Source organism: Urocitellus parryii, chromosome X (assembly GCF_045843805.1).
Source record: "Urocitellus parryii isolate mUroPar1 chromosome X, mUroPar1.hap1, whole genome shotgun sequence".
NCBI lineage: Eukaryota > Metazoa > Chordata > Mammalia > Rodentia > Sciuridae > Urocitellus > Urocitellus parryii.
In genome coordinates, this window is record NC_135547.1 from 20,311,321 (window position 1) to 20,317,860 (window position 6,540).

General features: G+C 48.2%; 2 long non-coding RNA genes across 3 annotated transcripts in view; one reads left to right on the top strand and one right to left on the bottom strand.

The window, feature by feature from the left end:
- LOC144250798 (uncharacterized) overlaps positions 1-6,076 on the top strand; it is a 45,793-nt gene extending 39,717 nt beyond the window's left edge. The window contains exons 11-12 of one of the 2 annotated variants that reach the window (XR_013342573.1): positions 2,610-2,758; positions 4,556-6,076. This is a non-coding gene — a long non-coding RNA (uncharacterized LOC144250798). The remainder of the gene's footprint in view (positions 1-2,609; positions 2,759-4,555) is intronic. The other variant, XR_013342574.1, reaches the window with a different exon arrangement.
- On the bottom strand, positions 3,172-4,253 carry LOC144250850 (uncharacterized). The gene is made up of 2 exons (XR_013342599.1): positions 4,087-4,253; positions 3,172-3,962 (listed from the first exon to the last, which is right to left on the bottom strand). It is a non-coding gene; the product is annotated as an uncharacterized LOC144250850 (long non-coding RNA).
- Positions 6,077-6,540: the final 464 nt, after the last annotated feature.

Here is a 6,540-nt window from a genome sequence, read left to right on the forward strand (position 1 = left end):
AGGAAGTGATCCGCGAGACACACTAGGATTGATTACACAGGTGCCACCTGAGCTGGCCTATCGGGCTTTTCTCACTGAGCTGAGAGGACAATGACATCACAAACGGGCATTGTGTGTCTTGCTCCAAGGTGAGGGACAAGAGGCTAGTGTCCCCAGAAACCTGCAGTAGCATGTGACAGGGTTTATCTGTTCCTGTCCACACAGCTTCCTACCAAGGCCCTGCCTTGTGACTTCCTATGACACCATCTCCTGGCTGCTGCTGCTTCCCTGGGGACCCCTGGTCCTGTGGGTTCTTTGGGAAGAGACAGCCATTGATCAGGTTTGGAAATCCAGATTGCACCCAAGCCTCTTGTAACTCCCTACACAATTCAGTTTCTCCGAGCTAACACCAAGAGCAGATAAATAATAATGTCAGTTGTTTTTGACTCTATTTCTAACATATGTGATAACTTTGAAAAAACACATCAGTATGTATGTGTCTTACAAAGTTGATAGGCATATCTGTCATGCATCTTAGGCATATGTGTATGTGTGTAAATATATATATATATATATATATATATATATATATATATATATATTCTTTTTTCGATAAGACTATTGGATGGTGACTGTTTTAAAAAGAATCAAATTTCACTAAGTGCCCTGGCACTTTCCTGTGTTCCTGACGGCCTGGGTGGCTGAGGCAGGATTTGTGAACTTGTTACAATTTAGCAATACCCTTAGATAACTTAGAGAGATCCTGTACCAAAATAAAAAATAATAATCATTTTAAGAAAAGGATTAGACGTTTTTCTCCATGGTTAAGCACCCCTGTGATCAATGCCCAATACCAAAGTCAAAAAAAGAAAAAAAAAAGTTTATTTGGCTCAAGTTTCTGAAGACAGGAGTGTCCACGAACATGGTCTGGGGATCTCCTTGACCATTGGTGAGGGTCTTTGGGCTAAATCCTAACATAGAAGAGGCCATCCTGAGGCCAGACAGAGCTGTCCCGCTGGAGAGAATTGACTTTGGTAGCAATGTCACTCTCCTAAGGAAACTTATGAATCCTTGAATGGACTGATTTATGTATGAAGGGTGAGTCCGGTAGAGCCAAACACCTCCCAAAGTGCCTCCAAATATGATCAACCTGTAATTTAGGGATTCAAGTTTCTTTTTGTGTGTGTGTGTGTGTGTGTGTGTGTGTGTGGTGCTGGGGTTTGAACCCAGGGTCTTGTGCATGCTAGGCAAGCACTCTACCAACTGAGCTATATCCCCAGCCCAGGGATTCAAGTTTCAACACAGGAATTCCAGCGGACACACACCGAATATTAGAGATAGGTCATGCTGTGATTTCCATCAAAACCACTAAGACGCCGGGTGTGGTGGTCCTCTCCTGTAATCCCAGCAGCTATGGATTTCACCTTTCTTCTTTAGGCTTCAAAGGTGGTAAAAAGGGTGTAGTACAGATAACAGTAATGAGAGTTTATGCGCACCAACTCCTTAAAGCTGTGGTAAACAGCAACCAGCTCCAAACAATAATATAAGCATTAATTCAATTTTATTACAGATTTTTCTTTCGAGTGAGACTAATTCTACACAAATGTAAGTGTAGATTGATCATCAGGCATAGAAAGAATCCAAAAAAGTGTTGGGTCCCCTGGAAGATTGCCTGAAGGTGCTTTTCTTTCCCTTGGCACATGCTTATGTTTTGACTCCTTGTCAAATATCATTCTTTTTATAAATTTTAATTTTTTTAGTTGTTGATAGAACTTTATTTGTATTTATTTATAAGTGGTACAGAGAGTCTAAACAAGTGCCTCACATGTGCTAGACGAGCGCTTTACCGCGGAGCCACCATCCGGGTCCCCTCAAATATCATTCTTCAATTCGCTAAAGAGAAGGGCTTTGTTGCCCACACTTATACTCCCAGCAATATGAGAGGCTAAGACAAGAGTATGGCAAGCTAGGTCCCAGACACGGCAATGAGTGAGGCCCTAAGCAAGTTAGCAAGTCCCTGTGTAAGAATGAAAAGTAATCTTTGAGGTGGAGCAGTGGTGCTGGGTATGTTGCTCAGTGGTTCAGCATCCCTGTGTTCAATCATCCCTAAATAAATAAATAAATAGATAGATAGATAGATAGATAGATAAATAAAAACAAACCAAGAAATATAAAGAACCGAGGGTAAATTACTGTTGAAGGGGGGAAAAACACCTAATGATGATTCTGTAAGCCAGTTGATAAATTATTTATGGCCAAAAAATATACATAAAATACACAGATACAACACCATAGAGTCACTGTAAATAGTAGAAGTGTATTTCATGCCATGGGAAAAATGTTATGTTTTATGGGAAGAAAATGATGAAAATGGATGCAAAAGTCTAAGTATCACACCATCCTCGGATTGCTCATGAGAAGTTCTTACCACCAATCTAGTTCACAAGACACCAAACCAAAGGAATACTAGAGTCCCTGCTGGCCTGGGAGCATGGCCAGGTCACTGACCACCTGGGTTGGTGACTGGTTGGCCACAGAAGATGTCCTCCAGCTTGAGCACCTTCCTCAGTTGTCTGCTTTCATCCCAGGGATTTTTCCTCTGATGGCTGTTTGCTGTTTGTGATCTGCAGAGCCTGTAACACTGAGCCACACTCCAGTGGACCAGATCCTATGGAAATGAAGTTCCACCAGGACAGGTGTCCCCAGGAAGGAGGAGTAGATTCAGGCCCCAGTGTGATTTCTGATGAAACCTGAAAGCAGTCCCGTGCTGGAGACCAAGGTAGGAAGGCTTCAAGTTGGAGGCCAGTCTGGCCAACATAGAAACTCCGGTCTCAAAATTAAGAAATGAAAAAGTTTTTGAAGATCCTAATCCAAATCCCCAAATAAAAAGGCAACTTGGTATCCTAGCGGTGGCTCCACAGGTTGAGACAGGAGGATTTCCAGTTGAAAGCCAGCCTCAGCAAGGGCAAGTTGAGGGACTAAGCACATCAGTGGGAGCCTGTCTCTAAATAAATTACAAAATAGGGATGTGGATGTTGCTCAGTGCTTAAATGCCCCTGAATTCAATGCCTGGTACCAAAAAAAAAAAAAAAAAAGGCAGACTGGATAGCTTGTTCCTTCTCTGAGGGCAAAAGACAAGGAAGCCAGGTTTCCTTAGCCTTTTTCTCTGGGCAGCGTTTTTTCAGACAGGAAGGGCGGGAGAAGAGCGCCCAGGAAGAGGGCTGGTGGCCATGTCTGCAGCTCTACTGCCATCGTGCGGAAACAGTTTCAAGACACCCAGCTCCATTCATGCCTCCTTCCCAGGAGGCCTTGCTGTTGGGCAGATCGGGCAGGCAGGGAGTTGGAAGATCCTTGGACTGCCATCTGGGCCTCCTTGCCTTCTCCTAGGGCCCTGAGGGAGACCTGGGCACTGGCGTTCCCTCACCATAGAACCTGCAGAGCAGGGGGCCCAGAGCTGACTAGCAGCAGCCAGGAATTGCTCTCACAGGAAGTCGTGGGGCGGGGCCTAGTTGCTCAACTGTGTGGACTTCACCTGAGGGACACTCTGCAAAGGGTAATGCAGGCCCTTGTGGATACTGTTTCCTTGTTCAGGTCCCTTGGAGCAAGATATAGCAGTCCCTTATGTGGAGTCACCATGCTGTTGTGCTCGGATCCCTTAGCCCCCAGGTGGAGCCCAAAGGACATGTCAGTTTTTGGTGGCATAGGGCAGCATCAGAAGTGTGTCCAGTTGTCTGGAGGCCAGGGTGGTCTGAAGAGAAGGGCAGAGAAGAATTGGAAGAACTTGCAGTATAGCCGATCTGCTAGAGACAAGCACCAAGAACGCTTATATTTGCAAAGCTGTTATTTGGTGGAGCCTATGCAAAAATTCACTTAAAATGCATCAAGGATCTCCTCATGAAAACCACACGTACAGCATTTGAGAGACAAATGTAGGCCTACATCTTGCTGTCCATGGATGTGGCAACGGTGTCTTGAAAACACTGCTGAAAGCAGAAATGAGAGAAGACAGACTGGATGGTCAGGAAGTCATCTCCTTTTGCTTCTAAGGGAGTGACCAACAATAGGAAGAGGCAGCTCCCAGAATAAGAGAAAAAAAGTTGCAATTACCTGGGAACATTCTCACACTCAGAATTTTTGAGGAAACTTGGCTTCGCAACCTCTTTGTATCGCCAGGCTGAAACAAAGCAGAAATGCAGAGTCTGGGTGCAGAACCTGGATAATGATGGACACCAGGAATGTGCACACGGGTACCACCAGAACAGACCTGACCTTGATGTTCTCAACACTGTGAGGAAGGATCCCCGTGCCATTGCACAGTGACATCAAGAAAGTGCATGTTCCTTCTTGTTCCAAGGGGAACAACACAAGGCTGGTACCCTCAAGAGACTGCATTAGCCTTTTTCCTGTTTGTTTTTTCTTTCTTTTCTTATCTTTTTTTTTTTTTTTCTGACAAGAGTATAGAGGTGGTTTATTTTACTGAGTTGTAAAGTTTCCTTGTTTATTAATCTAAATGTTATAATGAATGACCCCTTCCCAGATAATTAACACTTTGCATTTTACACGTTTATTTCTGTAGGACATCTTCTATCAGTCATTGGAAGTACAAGGCACAAGGGAAAAGATAGTCATCCACCTCCCCTTGAGGGCTCACATCCAGCAGTCGATGGGGCGCCCCAGGATCCACAAGCAGCTTATAGTAGGTGACAGAAACCTGTTCTTCTGGGCTCAGTAATTGCAAGGAAGGGCACTTCTCAGTAGCTGGTGAGTCACAGAAAGCCTCACAGCCTAGCAGGTGAGTAAGAGAGGGCGCTCCCAGGACAGCTGCTCAGTGGGGCCTGGGCCCCCATAGCTGAATACACTGGAAATGCCCTATTATGGGGTTCGGAGAGCAACAGGCTGCCCTTCTAAGAGGGACTCGGGCCCGCAGGGACCTTAGGACCTTCCAGTGCCCGCAGGTAGCCCAGTACACCTGTCCAAGGGCTGTGGCCTGTCCTGCCAGTGCCTAGCCATTGGGCACTCTGTGGTGGGGAGGGGCGGGGGTTAGGGGTGTAGGTTGCTCATCTCTTGCGGGAAGATGCTGCTGCCCAGTATTGCAGCAGTCAGTGGGCTGCCTAGCCAGCCTCAGCCCCTGATGAGTGCAGACCCAGTAGCCAGGCACAACTGTCACTGCATGACCAGCTCTCCTGGAGTTAGCTGCTGCCTGCGCACAATTTCCTTTTCCCAGCAGGTGGCGGCAGCAACAACACAGGAAACAGACGCCCTGGCTCTGGAATTCAGCCCCTCCTCGCGCTGGGCACCTAGGGCCAGGGCGACCTCCCTGCATTAGGTCTTTGTGCATCCCTCCTCTCCAGTCCACACAGCTCCGAATCCAAGCCCCGCCCCACGACTTCCTGTGACACCAGCTCCTGCCCACTGCTAGTCCCCTGGGGTCCCTGGCGCTCCAGCTTCTTTGCTGAGAGCGCGCCAGAGCCCAGGTCTCCCTCAGGACCCCGGGAGAAGGCCCGGAGGCCCAGAGGGCAGCCCAAGCCGCCTGGAACTCGCTCCTTGAGACGTGGATCCTCCCCCACAGCGAGGCCTCCTGGGAAGGAGGCTGGAGTGGCGCAGGGCGTCTTGAAACTGGTTCCGCACGGTGGCGGTAGAGCTCCAGCTATGGCCACCAGCCCTGGGCCTGAGCGCGCCTCTCCCGCCCTGGCTGTCTCAAAAAACGCCACCCAGACAAAGGCACCAGGCGACATGGCCGCCCTGGCCCTTGCCCAGTTCTGAGGAAGCAGCTCCCAAGGCTGCTTTTTCTTTTTCAGTATTTGTGGCTTTTGGTTCCCAATGGCTTGGTTTCTGTCGTGATTCTGCCCGAGACAGGCTTTGCCGTGTTGCCCAGGACCAGCTGGAAATTGTGGTGCCAGTGCAGCAGCTTCCAGCTCCTGTCTCCTGTTGTTTTCCATCTGAACTCTGACCAAGGCCTGAGTGCCATCCTCCCCTGGGCCTCCCCTCTCTCTGAGGGAACGTTCAAGGGGGCCCTGCTCATTCAGTCTGTTCTGAGTTGAACTGCACTCAGTCTTCCTCCCTCTGTAGTTTGTGAGTGCTCCGACCAGGTGAGAGAAATGACAGGGTTCCCTTTGTTTTATGTTCTTTTTAGGACACAAGAAGTTGGGAATCCAACGTGTCAATATGTATGTCTTCCAGAGAGCCAATGTGCACATGGTGATGTGTCTTGGTCTAGGTTCTGTTGCCATGACAAAAATACCTGAAGCCCAGTAAATTGTAAAGAGTAGATATTTCTCGGCCTCATGGTTCTGGAGACTGGCATTTCTAAGAATGCGGCATGTGGGCATCTGCTGAGCCTTTGGTGTGGGTCTGAGTCATACTGTGTCTTGCTCTAAGGTGAGGAACTCCATGCAAGTGCCCCCAGTAGCCTGCATTAACCTCTGACAGGGTTTCTCTGGTCCAGTCCTCACAGATTCCTACCAAGGCCCTGGCCCCAAGACTTCTGTGACACCACCTCTTGGCTGCTACTGGTCCCCTGAGGAACCCTGGCTGTCCAGGTTCTTTGCTGAGAGAGCACCA